General features: G+C 38.0%; 1 long non-coding RNA gene across 1 annotated transcript; it reads right to left on the reverse strand.

The window, feature by feature from the left end:
- Positions 1-1,031: 1,031 nt before the first annotated feature.
- On the reverse strand, positions 1,032-6,706 carry LOC123609846. Its single transcript, XR_006717994.1, has 4 exons — positions 6,656-6,706; positions 6,080-6,290; positions 1,379-1,435; positions 1,032-1,152 (listed from the first exon to the last, which is right to left on the reverse strand). It is a non-coding gene; the product is annotated as an uncharacterized LOC123609846 (long non-coding RNA).
- Positions 6,707-13,967: the final 7,261 nt, after the last annotated feature.

Below are 13,967 nucleotides of genomic sequence, written 5' to 3' on the forward strand. Positions count from 1 at the left end.
AGAAGAAAATTAATCCAAGGACTAAACTCTGAAGCACTTAAATGTTTTGGCACTGGAGAGATGAGAAGGAACCAAGAAACAAAGAAAGAATGGTCAGAGAACCAATTGGGTGTGTTTCTGAATGCAAGGAGGTGAAAGCCCAGGAAGGAGGTAGTGTTTAGCTGTGTCATTAGATCACAGAGATTGAGCGGATAAAGTCTAGATTACGAATAAATTAAGAGATCTTTCGTGATCTTGGTGAGAACTGTTTCAGTTGTGTGTTGGGGACAAAAGCTTGACTGGGGTAAAAGAGAGAGAGCACAGGAGAGCGGTCAGGACAACACTTTTGAGTTTTGTTTTTATTTTTCAGTTTGCACAATGTGATTTTTTTAAAGGTGTAAAATGTGATTTCACAGATGTATAGACTGAAATGATGATCACAATCAAGCTAATGTAACACACATATCGCCTCACTAGTTATCATTGTGTGTGTGTGTGTGTGTGTGTGTGTGTGTGTGTGTGGTGAGAACATTCTAGGTCTGCTCCCTTAGCAAATTTCAAGTGTGCAATACAGTGTTAGTAACTGAAATCCCCATGCCGCACACTAGGTCTCCAGAACTTACTCATCTTATAACTGTTAAGTTTATACCCTTTGACCAACATCTCCCCATCCTCTTCCTACCCTCCTGAAGTCTCTAGAAACTGCTGTCCAATTCTCTGGTCCTATGGTTTGACTTTTTTCAGATTCTACACATAAGCTTTGCTCTAAGGGATAGCAGGGAAGGAGTGACAAGGAAAAGAGGATTTGAGGCAAAGGGAGAGACTTCCTTCGAAGATAGAGGTAACATATTCTGTTGGTGACACAGGAATGCGACAGTAAATGTGGGGAATTGATAATGTGAGGGTATGGAATATAACTACAGGAGGAATAACCTTAGGTAGGTGATAGGAGCTAAGGGAGCTACTGTGTCGAAGACCTGGCTTTATGAAGGCGCGTGGACAGTTCACTCATTGCAATAATAGGGAAGACAAACAGGACACCAGAAAGGAAGTTACCAGAAATCCTTCTGTATAATTATTTACAAAATTGCATATTTTAAGTCAACTTGTTTTTTTCAAAGGATGCATCCACCTGTCCTCCATACTCCATTTGATACGGTCCATTACCCCATTCTATATTAAAAAAGGAAAAAAACCGAATCCACCAAATGTGAACTCTCCATAACTTTTAATCTCTGACCAAACTTAGCTGCAATAACACTAATCCTTCTTTCCCCCTAAGAGAATCCCCAGTGAAAGTTGGCTTTCCTCCTGAGGTCCATTTCTTCCTGTGCTATGGATTCTATCCCCTTTTGTCAGTACACACACACCTTGCTCCCTCCATTATTCCACTTCTTACCTGTATCTTTATCTTCCCCATGTTTTCAAGTCCCTCCCTTGCTCAGGTCACTCCCGCCTAAAAGAAAATAAATGCCTTCTTTAATCCTATATCACTTTATTTATTTTTTTTTTTTTAATTTTTTTTTCAACGTTTATTTATTTTTGGGACAGAGAGAGACAGAGCATGAACGGGGGAGGGGCAGAGAGAGAGGGAGACACAGAATCGGAAACAGGCTCCAGGCTCTGAGCCACCCGCCCAGAGCCCGACGCGGGGCTCGAACTCACGGACCGCGAGATCGTGACCTGGCTGAAGTCGGACGCCCAACCGACTGCGCCACCCAGGCGCCCCAATCCTATATCACTTTAAAAAATCCCTACATAATTCCCTTTTCCTTTGTAGCCATTTCCTTTGTAGCCATTTCTCTTTGTAGCTATTTTACTTTTTAATCCAATTTTTAAAAATTGAGGTACAGTTGACTTCTAATATTATATGAGTTTCAGGCGTACAACATAATGGTTCAGTATTTGTATATATTGCAAAGTTATCACCACGCTAAGTCTAGTTAACATCCATCACCATACATAGTTACAAATTTTTTCTTGTGATGAGTTACAATGTTACAGTATTTTTCTTGTGACCAGGACTCTTAGCATCTACTCTCTTAGCAATTTCCAAATATGGAATTGTGTATTCTTCACTGTGCTCACCATAATCTACATTCCATCCCCATGACTTATATACTTTATAACTGGAAGTTTGTGCCTTTTCATATTGTACCACTGTACCATTTGCACTGTAAACATTACCAGAGCAATTATTCTAATCACCAGTTAATAATTTCATGGGTTATTTTTATTAATTAATAATAACATTATCAGCAGAAGTATGAACTACTTCAAATATGCAGAAAGGTATAAATAAATAAGATGAAGTTAACCCATAAAAGAATAACCAAACATGAGAAATTCAACAACAAATCGAATCATAATGCCTTTTGTATATCTCTTCACCTGTATTTCTTTCTACTAACCCCGAGAGAACAGGCAACTCTCTTGAATTCATTTATCCACCTCATAGGTATTTTTCTCTATCTTTTAAGGCAAATCTATGTATGCCTAGAAAATATGATTTTTCTTTGCATGTCTCAACATTTTATATTAATTTTATCATACTGTGTGCATCCTGCCACTTTTTCTCTTCCATTAAGTTTATTTGTGAGGTTTGTCCATGCAGGTACGTGGATCTCTAGGTGTTCATTTTAATGGTCAAGTGATATTTATTACATGAATACCACTAGAGGTACATTGCATTCCAAATGAATGGATACTGGTGTTGTTTCCAGTTTTCTTTCATTCAAAAATCTTGTGATGAATATGTTTGAAGGTTTCCTTATAAACAAGGTGGGTGTTTCTCGAGTGCAATAGTGCTCAAAGTGTGGCTTGGGGCCTGTGAGGTCAGTTATTACTTATGAAGCAATAATTATAGTTTTCACGCTCATTGTCTCATGACTGCAGAATGGAGTTTTCCAGAGGTAACACGGCACGTGCTATGACTACAAATACGATGTGGAAGTGGGTAGGAGAACTCCAGTTGTCTTCTATTAACAGGCAGTAAAAAGATTTGCAAAACTCTAAAACCATGCCTCCCTTTCAGTCGTTTTGTTTTTAAAAATGTAGTCATTTTACGAAAAATGTATTATGTGTTAGTGTGATTGGTTTGTTTTGATTTTTAAAAATTAAACCGTGTTTGTAAATTTTCTGTTTTAATTTCTAATATGTTAAATATTTTTTTCTTTCTGTGATATTCCTGTACAGTCACCCTCTTCACCTCACAATCTCTGGCCAGCATTGTTCTGTTCTTAAATCTCTATAGTTCATCCTTTCAAGAATGTCCCATAATGGGAATCACATAGTATCTAATACATTAAATATTGATGAATATAATCCTTATAAACAAATATTCTGCATGTCCATCATCCTCAATACATTTTAAGGCTATAAAATGTTCAAATATAAAAATAGTCTAACTTCTGCTATGGTGTATACATTTAAGATTTGAATTGCTTTGCTTGTGGTAATGCATTATCACATTTCCTAGATATTGTCTATATGCTCTCAAAATCAATATCATATGGGAATTAGTGCTGTTTTTACGCCTTGGCAATGTTGGTATTGGCACAGATGTACAATTGTTGCCATTCATTGAGAGCACACTGGTGTTTCCTTGTGGTTTAACTTTGCATTTCTGTCCTTACGAGTATGATAGAGCATTCTGTCCCATTCTTTTTGACCACTGGCTTTCCTCTTCTGAGAACTGAATGTATGTTAGGTATCACAGGATATTAAGTGACATGCTATAAAATTAATTCTCTGATGTACAATTACCAGAACGTAGGATAATTCCATCCCATTTTGCTTCTCTCACCATACATGGATAGTCACTTTGCATGCTTTTTGGAACCACCTGGAAGCTGAATGCACCTTTTCCCAGGGTCCTTGCAGGAGTTTTAAATCCTATGGGGGAGAATGCCCCCATAGTGATAAACTCTCATTTATCTAAATCTGTGATTTGTGCATCTTGGTCTCGTACACTTAGAATCCAGCCTCAGGCTTACTCTCTGGACTCCTGACTGTACACGTTGGCTAACTCCTGAAGTTCCTTCCAAGTACGGTCCCATTTCTCCCTTAGGAGAAGCAGCAAAGCTGCCTGGTGAGGGCGAGGCATGGCACTGTTTATTGACTTCGTGATCAAGAGGAGATGTAGAAGGCAGAAGTTTGGGGTGGGAGAGTGCATGCTTTCTCGCAGGTGTGAGAACCTTCATCACCTTCAAGCAAGAGGGGAGTGCTAAGCTTCAACAACAAGTGCTGCTTGTTTCTGCTGGCACCGCGCATTAAGGGGAATCCTGGAGTTCAACAGTTTTAAGTGCATCAAAGTAAGCAATCCTATTCCAAGTGTCAGGGCTCCTTCCTTTTTCAGCCAGGACTCTGACCTTGGCATATAGGCAAGTGTTTGAGATTGTTGAAGTTCTCCTATTCTAATATTAAGTGCTGTATCTACCCTTTACCTTGCTTTGCTGTCAGGTGTAGGAGGGGACAATGTCTTTAGGAGCTAAAAGGAGAATTCGGAATTTTGCTCTTTGTTTTGCCTACTATGCATGCTCAGTCATTAGTTACATTTTTTCCTCAAAATCATCATTGGCACTTATCAATAATTCCAATTCCATTGTTTTATGGTCACAATTGACTCCATATTTGTCCTTTGCCAGATATATTATAGCTGCTGATGCAGTATCTCAAGCTGGAATAGTATCCAGATTCACTGCCCATGAAAATTTCAACACTCTCATTGCTACTTTTTGCCAGGGACCGTGTGTTGCAGCTGCAGTGATGGAGTCTTCTTTGCCTTCTGGATGACAAGGATCTAAGCCTAAGTTCCATATTTACCATCTACTTCCTCAAGTTACTTCTAAAACCAACTGCCACACATTAATTTCCCTGGGCAACATGTGGGACACTTATTAGGGAATACCTTTAAGATTATCTCTTGGGGAAGGGAAGAAGGTAGGAGTGGAGAAGAGGAAGAAATTCAGTACCAATGTAGTTCCAGTGAAGACCCCCTTTGCCTCCAGCTTAAGCGGGAACTGTCCTTCAGAACTGAGTGAGGGGGCCAGGCCTTTATAACAATGTTAGTCAGTCATTGGATGCAGGATACCCTGGGAAGGTGGAATGCCCCAGGACTTGTCAGCTGTTATGCCCAAAGCTGAGGGCTGTCTATCCTCCGTTCTCCCAGCAGGTGGATTAACATGTCTTTCATTCCAAAAGGAGGGTCTAATCCATGGCACATCGTGTGTCCACCATGCCAAGCTTTCAGCTATTTCTGTTCTGTTAAGTCACCACTTTTCTGTACCACTTCTTTACTCTTGGTTTCTAACACTTTGTCTACCCACATCTCCTCTACAATCATCTTTGTTTTTGTGAGTTTATTCCTTAAAAGAAAATACCACTTAAATGTAATTTCAGGAGGGTGTCGGTAGTAAACAGAAGTAAACACATGTGTTTCATACACTCTAAAAACCCAAACTCTGATTGGGGAAGCATGAAAGACACTGTTCCTATTTCTAACACGTGTTGTCCCAGCTTTTATTTCTTTTGTTTTAGATCTAGGTGCTTATCCAGCATCACCTTGGGCATATGAACGGGATAGGAGCTGCACTGGTCAGAATCCTAGTATTGATTATCTTTTCTAGTTTCTAAGGTTGTCAAACGACCTTATCACAGCAGAGAAATGTATCTCATTCTGAAACATAGGGGATGAGGCCATGACACACACAACACCCTGAAAAACCTTTCTCCCTTAACTATGTGGTCCACCTGTCATTAACTCTCTCTCTCTTTCTCGGGAGAGGAATGGATTCACAGCAACAGACACAGAGAAACACCATTCTGCTACTTAATTGCATTCTGACTCTATACTACTTATTCTGGTATCCTGGGGAAATATTTATTATATCCATATTCAATTTAAGAATGAAGAAGCCCCAAGGAATTACACACTAATATTTTAGAAAGCGGGTCCTTACCATTTCTAATATTCCCTTAAAACAATACAGTTAGTATGAGCCACAAAATTTAGAGCTTGGCCTGCAGCCTGTTATGAGAAAATTCCACTTAGCTTTAGGCTGCAGTGTATCATTTTGTCAAAAATGCAGCTCATACTTACCATCTTCTGTGTTGTATACCTTCATTTCAGGCAGAGCTCTTATCCAATCCCAGTTTAGCTGCACCCACTTCTCTATACCACTGACAAACTCAGTGGGGATGGTTTCCCCAGGATTTTTTTTTCAATTGAAGTACCATCTAGAAATGAAGGAACACTCTGTTAACTCCACACAGTTGGAGTTGATTCAGAATGAAGCTACTTGATTTCCACCCTGGAGGCAAAGAACAAATAATGATGAAATTGTCACTCAAAAATAAAGTGTTACAATTTTTCAATTCCCTTTATTCTACGAGAGGTAATTAGATTTAGTAGTGAATTGGTTATTTTACTGGTAAGGATTTTCAGGTAAACCGAAACCAGTGGAGGTTAAATTGTGTGCCTATAGTCACACAATTTTCCAGTGACAGAGTTGGGAGGAGAGCCCCAGTGTCATGGTGCCTAGAATTGCTGTCTTTCTAATAACAATTAAGAGATGACCGTCTGATTATTTGCTTCTTGTGTTAGATAGTGATTGGTCACATTCTAGTCACTCTAACTTTTCCTTACTATTTTTTTTTTCTTGTCTATTGCACTCACTTGCCCATTGTAAGTTTCCACAAGTGTTGAAATGAGGAGACTTACTCTCTTCCATTGCTACTATGACAACCTATCTAGTCTATTATGACCTTTTAGAACCTTTATGAACATTGTTTTTGCTCATTAGCTTCTGTTCTTTACCTGTATGCCATCTATTGGTAATGAAACATGACTCTGATCTTTCAACACATTATACCGTCAGTTCAGGTCTTTCTATTACACAAGTTCATGGTTCTGTATGTCATATATAACTTTTAGAACCGTATTTTCTTATTCAACAACATTGTCTCAAGTGATAATTATGTTTTATATTAATTATTCGATTTATTTTCTTCATGTCTTCTTTCTTCATAAGCCTCCATGAAGGCAGGTTTAGATCTGTTTTTTTTAAATTTTTTTGTTAATGTTTATTTATTTTGAAAGAGAGAGAGAGCATGAGCAGGGGAGGGGTGGAGAGACAGGGAGACAGAGGATCTGAAGCAGGCTCTGTGCCGAACAGAGAGCCCTACATGGGGCTTGAACCCATGAACTGTGAGATCATGACCTGAGCTGAAGTCAGACACAGCCTATTGAGCCACCGAGCCACCCCAAAGAAGTAAGTCTTAAATGGACACAGGAGAACATCCCCATTGCTATGCAACTGGGTTTAGCACAGGTGGAACAAGCAACAACATCCATCACCCTGTTTCTCCCTGGAAGAGACCTAACCTCATACTTTCTCAGCTGCAACCTAAGGGTCCAGCTTCTAATCCACTTACATGAAGGTTTTGACTGCAATCCTCCCTTTTGGGACACTGATGGGTCTTGGCACGTCCTCAGCTACTGAAAGCCACTAAGAATAAATATGGTGGCTTGGACAGTCAATAAGGTTTGAGAGGCAAACAGGAGCTCCAGCTGGGCTGATTGATGAGATTCATCTCCTACATGAAACCACTTTTTCAAAACCATAATGAGAAATCCTCTCACATGGGTTAGGATGTCTATTATCAAAAAATAAGAGCTAAATTCTGATGAGGATGTGGAGAAAAGGGAACACTTGTACACTGTGGGAGGGAATACCAACTGGTATAACCACTATGGAAAACAGTATGAAGGTTCCTCAAGAAATTAAAGATAGAACTACATATGATCTAGCAATCTCATTTCTGGGTATACATCTAAATCAAATGAATTCACTGTCTCGAAGAGATACCTGCACTCCCACATTCATTGCAGCAATATTCACAATATTCAGTATTCACAGCAGCCATGATATGGAAACATCTATGTGTCCATTGACTGATAATACATGGATAAAGAAAATGTGAAACAGAGAGTGGCTGGTAAAAGGGTACCAACTTTCAGTTATAAAGTGAACAGGTCTGAGGATCTAATGTATAAGACAGGACTAAATTTGGTAGTTCTGCATTGTATCATTGAAATCGCTAAGAGAGGCGAACTTAAGTGTTCTCACCAAAAAGAAAAGAGCGGATGGATGTGTTAATCAAATCAATGGTAGGAATCCCTTTGCAATATATACATAAATCAAATCATCACATTGCATACTTTAAATGTATTTTGACTTTGACAATAATACCTCAATACAGATGAAAAAAATAAACATAGGCAAAAAAATAAGTGAAAAAAGCCTTTATTTCTGGTGCAGATAACAGTCCATGGTACACGAAAGGTGTCAATAAACTTTTGTGGTGTAAGTGACTGAGCCACTTGTCTTTGTTTTCTCTTATATATATTACATTTTTAGAATTCAGGCTCCAAGATTTTTATGTTCTTCATTCTTTATTATTATTCTTTGTTCTTTATTATCCGTGACTGTGATTACTGCTTTCTTTTCTTTTTTTTTAAAGTTTATTTATTTTGAGAGAGAGTGAGCGGGAGGGGCAGGGAAAGAGGGTGAGAGAGAGAATCCCAAGCAGGTTCTGCACTGTCAGCACAGAACCCGATGTGGGACTTGAACCCACAAACCGCAAAATCACTACCCGAGCCCAAACCAAAAGTTGGCCACTTAACCAACTGAGCCTCCCAGGCACCCCAGTAATTACTGCTTTCTTAAAAAGCACTATATCTAACATTCTATTTCCTCCAATTCTTTGAGAATGTTGTTCAATGATCAGGAGAAGACACACTCTAAGAAACACGATATGGATTAAATTAATGTCATAGCAATTCTTTGCTAACAGCTCAGATTCTGTGCTTTTGGGTTGGAGGCGGCAAGAAGGCAGGAACAAAGTGTGTGTTGTTTTAGAAGCTGTCATCTTATAGCTGCATCAAAACAATGACAGTTATAATCACAACAGTATATTTGTATGCTGTCTGTGCCAGGAATTGTATTATTAGCATATCTTCGTTATTGTAATTGAGCAATAATCACTGAGCTTGATATTTTCACCCACTTTTTACAAATGACATGATTTGCCTAAGTCCACGCCACTAAGAGTCGTGCAAGTCCTCAGATCCTGGTCTATCTCATACCAAAGTTTTGGGGATTCAACATCTCGCTAAACATTTTGAAACAACTTCTTAAAGTAATATTTAAGACAAAACTATAAATATATAATGAGTAAATTCAATAGAAGTAGTCAGAAGTAATCATAGTCTGCAGTATATATAAAGCAAATATTTTCCTTCTGTATGTTTTGTTTTATTTTTCCTCACTCCTATTTCTTCCAGCTTCCTCAAGACTGTGGGCTACATGGCTTAATTAGAAAAATGAGGTTTAATGTGAGTTTACTTGCAAGTTTCTTCATGTCTTGGCTTTATAAATCATTCTCTGTGAAAGCTTTCTCTCAAGGGAGACTGAGGATTTATAGACTTATTTTTCAGTATTTCTACTAAAAATGTCTTCTACAAAACTAAATAAAAGAGTGAACTTTTACTTCGTCAATGGCTTTACTGCCACTCAAAAGAAATACTTTTTGATGAAAAACATTGCATTTGTATGGATCACGGTTACTTAATATCTTTGACTAGAGTTGAAGAGTCTTTTCAGGAGACGGATGAAAAATGAAACGAACAGTAGGAATAAAATTATGAGATTAAACTCTTTGAAATTTTGGACTCTGTATTTGCATATATATGTAATTGAAATTTCTCAGTCCTTTCGGTCATTCATTCAACAAGTATTTGTTGTCCACTCTGTGGTAGACACTGTCCAAGGTGATGGGTATGCGATGGCAGATAAGACACAAACAGTCCCTGCCCTCAAGAAGCTTCTGTTCTTCAGATTCTGTGTCTCCCTCTCTCTCTGACCCTCCCCCAATCATGCTCTGTCTCTATCTGTCTCAAAAATAAATAAAATGTTTTAAAAAATTAAAAAAAAGGGGGGGGGGCGCCTGGGTGGCTCAGTCGGTTAAGCGTCCGACTTCGGTTCAGGTCATAATCTCGCAGTCTGTGAGTTCAAGCCCCGCTTCGGGCTCTGTGCTGATAGCTCAGAGCGTGTTTCAGATTCTGTGTCTCCCTCTCTCTCTGACCCTTCCCCATTCATGCTCTGTCTCTCTCTGTCTCAAAAATAAATAAAATGTTAAAAAATTTTTTAAGAAGCTTCTGTTCAATTATGAAAGTTAAACAATAAAAACATGTATATATAAACACGTATATGTTGTGATTATAACCATTAAAAAATAAAGTGCCTGGTGACAAAGAATTATAGAGAAGGACTACTTGATTTAAGGTAGAAAGAGAATGAAGTTTTAGTGGAGACAACATTTAAACCCGGAGATTAGGAATTAGAAACCAGTGAGGGCAAGGTCTGGAGAACACAGTATCTGAGATTTCACAGGTACAAATGACTTATAGTGGAGAGTGTCACATTTTAGGAAAAGGGAGTGTGATTCGTGCCTGGTGATAAAGAAGAACAGGGACATATGTTGAGGCTGTAGACATTGACATGGTTCCAATAATATAAAGCTTAGGAACTCAGGATAAAGATTGGATTTTACTCAAGTGCTCTGTGAAGACACCAAAGTGTTTGAGGCAAGTAACGATACGACCTGACTTATATTTTATAAAAATTACTCTTACAAGGAAAATGAAGTGCAAGAGAAAAGATAGAAAAGCAAATGGGTAAGGAGCAGGACTTTCCAGAGAAAAGTTGACAGATGGTGGCTCCGAAGGGTGAAAGAAATGGATAAATTTGAGTCAGGGGGAGAACAGTTTTATTAAAACAATGGACCAGATTTACAACTACAGAATTTTAGGCTTGGTAGCACCCGATTAAGTGGCATTTTGGTAGAGAGATGTTCTAGTGCCTTATAGAAAACACAAAATAGGCTATTACTTCTGTTCTCAATTGTTGTTCTAGTGCTAATTACCCCGTTAATGGCCTATATAGTCTCTTTCTCTCTCTGCCCACACTTTTGGTCTGTGCCCTGTGGCATTTGACACCTGGGACTAAAAAGAAACAATAATTTCAATCACTAATTTTTGTTGCTCTGCTTTCTACATGGGTGAGGAATTAAAGACAATGATATGCCCACAGATAACACCTTAATGGATTCCAATTACTCATCCTATTTCTGATTTCCACATTTAAAAAGAAAGAAAGAAAGAAAATGACAAAAACACAAGAGCTGGCAGTTGTCCTTCTTGTTGTAGTGGCAGGTAATGAGACAGCAGGGCTCTTTGTACTGGGGCCCCGAAAAAGGAATTTGAATGCATTTAAGCCTTTTTTCTTCGCTTACAATACTTTAGAACTCAAGGAAATTTGTTGCATTCAGTCGAATTTAATTTTTCTTTTATTTTCATTTTGACTGAAGTAGAAATGTTTTTAAATAAAATGCAAGTCATCAACATATAATTTGTTCTTCTAAAAACTGTAGTTGTTTTCATAAATTTTATTTCTACTTAAGAAGCAAAGTTGGTATTTCTGGAGGCCCTTCTCATGCAAGACAGGTTTAGTCTTCAATTTCTGTGATTCCATTGGCATGACCATGTGTGACCTCCGAGTATAGTGTGAGTATAAACACATTTGGCTTTTGTGTCAAAGGGTGACATTTTCCCTTTAAAAATAAGTTGTGTGTTTTTTACCTGGGCCTAACTTGATAGCTGTGTGTTAAATATTGTGAGACTGCTTCCGGCACATGAAAGAAAAACCTCAATAGGGTATGAGACTTTTTTCAACTATTTGCTTAAAAATGTACTTAAAAATCTCAAAGATGAGAAAACTTACTCATAATTGATTGAATTGTGTGATGAAATATAGTATCAGATCCTAGATGTGGGTTACCAATACAACTGATGATTATTGGGCCTGAGTGGTTATTTTTGACTTGTTACCATTATTTGGCCATTATTTTTTAGCACTCACAATTGCAAAATGACAAAAATTCATAATTTGCTATATGTGCCTTTGGGGTCATATTGAATTAAAAAACACTGTTCTGTAAACATTTGTCAATGAGTATCTTGCCATAGATGATGAAATTGGTGGGATGTGAAACATGATATAAACTTCAGTTATAATTCAAATACAACATTGCCTAGAAATGGAATTTTATCAAATGTGGGTTTTTGTACCATGACATGATCATATACACATAACATATAATTAGTTTATTAATATGATGAATAAATAAGTTTTCAAATGATGGGTCAACTTTGCATCCTTGGAATAAATTGAACTTGGTAATGATACATTAATCTGAATACATTGCTAGATTTTATTTTCTAATATCACACATTCCTTAATAGTTTTGCCTATTAATGAAATGAAAATGGATATTAATTATAATTCCTAGCACTTTTTGTCTGGCTTTGGTGTATAAATATTATCACAAAAGTCTGGCCCTTTTCTGCTCCCTAGAAGATTTATATGAAAATTAATGTCTTTTTCTAAATGTTAGTATATCCACCTATACAATTCTGGTAAGTTTGAACTCTCCAGCATCTCCAGGACTATTATCATCATTCAATTTCCTCTTAGTTCATCGGTATCACTTGCCTGCCACACATTCATCCTGTGAGTCTATCCATCAGGGTAAAGTTTATGGAGGCAGCTAAACATCAAGAGAACACAAGCAAGGGGCTTGTTAACCCCAAAGAACGTAGTGAAGACAATGAAATGCCAGAAGATGAAAAAGACATGGGATGGAAAAGTGGATGCCATCCTTCAGAAGAAAGGCAGAAGGGGCCACAATTCCAGGGGGAAGTGGTATTTTCTCAGAAATAAAGGGCTACTGCTGCCACTCCTTTAGGGGATGCACCTGTCACCCTGGGCAAAAGGTAGAATCCACATTTGGCAAGGAGACCAGTCATCTAGACGAAATCATGTTTTCTCTAATCCCTTTTAATCTTTTTTTGTTTCATTTTTTTTCACATCTGTCCTTTTTCTGTTTTTGTTTTTTGTTTTTTGGGGTTTTTTTTTGTCCCTTATTACGCCTTCTTGTGGTGGCTATACCCACTGGTGTTCCTTGTAATTTAGCTTTCATTTATGAAAACTTTTTGTCTTTTTCTTCAGTTTTTTTTCCTGAAATCTGTGAGTTCCCTGTGTAGTTTCTCATTGTTACGCTATAATCTCAAGTTTTCTTGACATTTTCTGTTTGTTTTCTTAATTTTGCTTTGTGATGTTTCTTCACTGATGCAATTGTTCTGAGTTTCTTTTAAGTTCAGGTTGAAATATTTCTTTTTAAAAAATTTTTTTTTCAACGTTTATTTATTTTTGGGACAGAGAGAGACAGAGCATGAATGGGGGAGGTGCAGAGAGAGGGAGACACAGAATCGGAAACAGGCTCCAGGCTCCGAGCCATCAGCCCAGAGCCCGACGCGGGGCTCAAACTCACGGACCGCGAGATCGTGACCTGGCTGAAGTCGGACGCTTAACCGACTGCGCCACCCAGGCGCCCCAAGGTTGAAATATTTCATTACAACTTTCTGTTGGTGATGACATTTTTTTCTGGTGAGTTTGGTTTGGGTTCTAAGAGGCTCTGCTTAATGTATTTCTTTTATCTTGGAATGTCTTTGTATGAGTGGTACTGTCTTATTTTTATGTCGTCAATATTTGAATAAATTGGATTTTCTCGACTGGCTTTTAGTAGAAGCCTTTCTGAAAGATAAGAAGTTAGCGTACTTAACTGGTTGCTTAGCCCAAAGGATACCTTTTTGCTGATAAAATGATGAATAATTTCTTTGATATTTGTTGTTTTTTTGTGGCCAGAAAAAAATCTGCTTCTGTGATGCTGTATTATTTCTGGAGGGCTTCTGCCAATAAACATTTCTTTCCTTCTCTTTACCTTGACTCTTACAGATATTGCCCCCATAGCCCAAGATAGTCCCTTCTGTTTTAGATCTTGTGTTGACTTTGCTCTGCCTCCTTTGT

Source organism: Leopardus geoffroyi, chromosome B2 (assembly GCF_018350155.1).
Source record: "Leopardus geoffroyi isolate Oge1 chromosome B2, O.geoffroyi_Oge1_pat1.0, whole genome shotgun sequence".
Classification (NCBI taxonomy): domain Eukaryota; kingdom Metazoa; phylum Chordata; class Mammalia; order Carnivora; family Felidae; genus Leopardus; species Leopardus geoffroyi.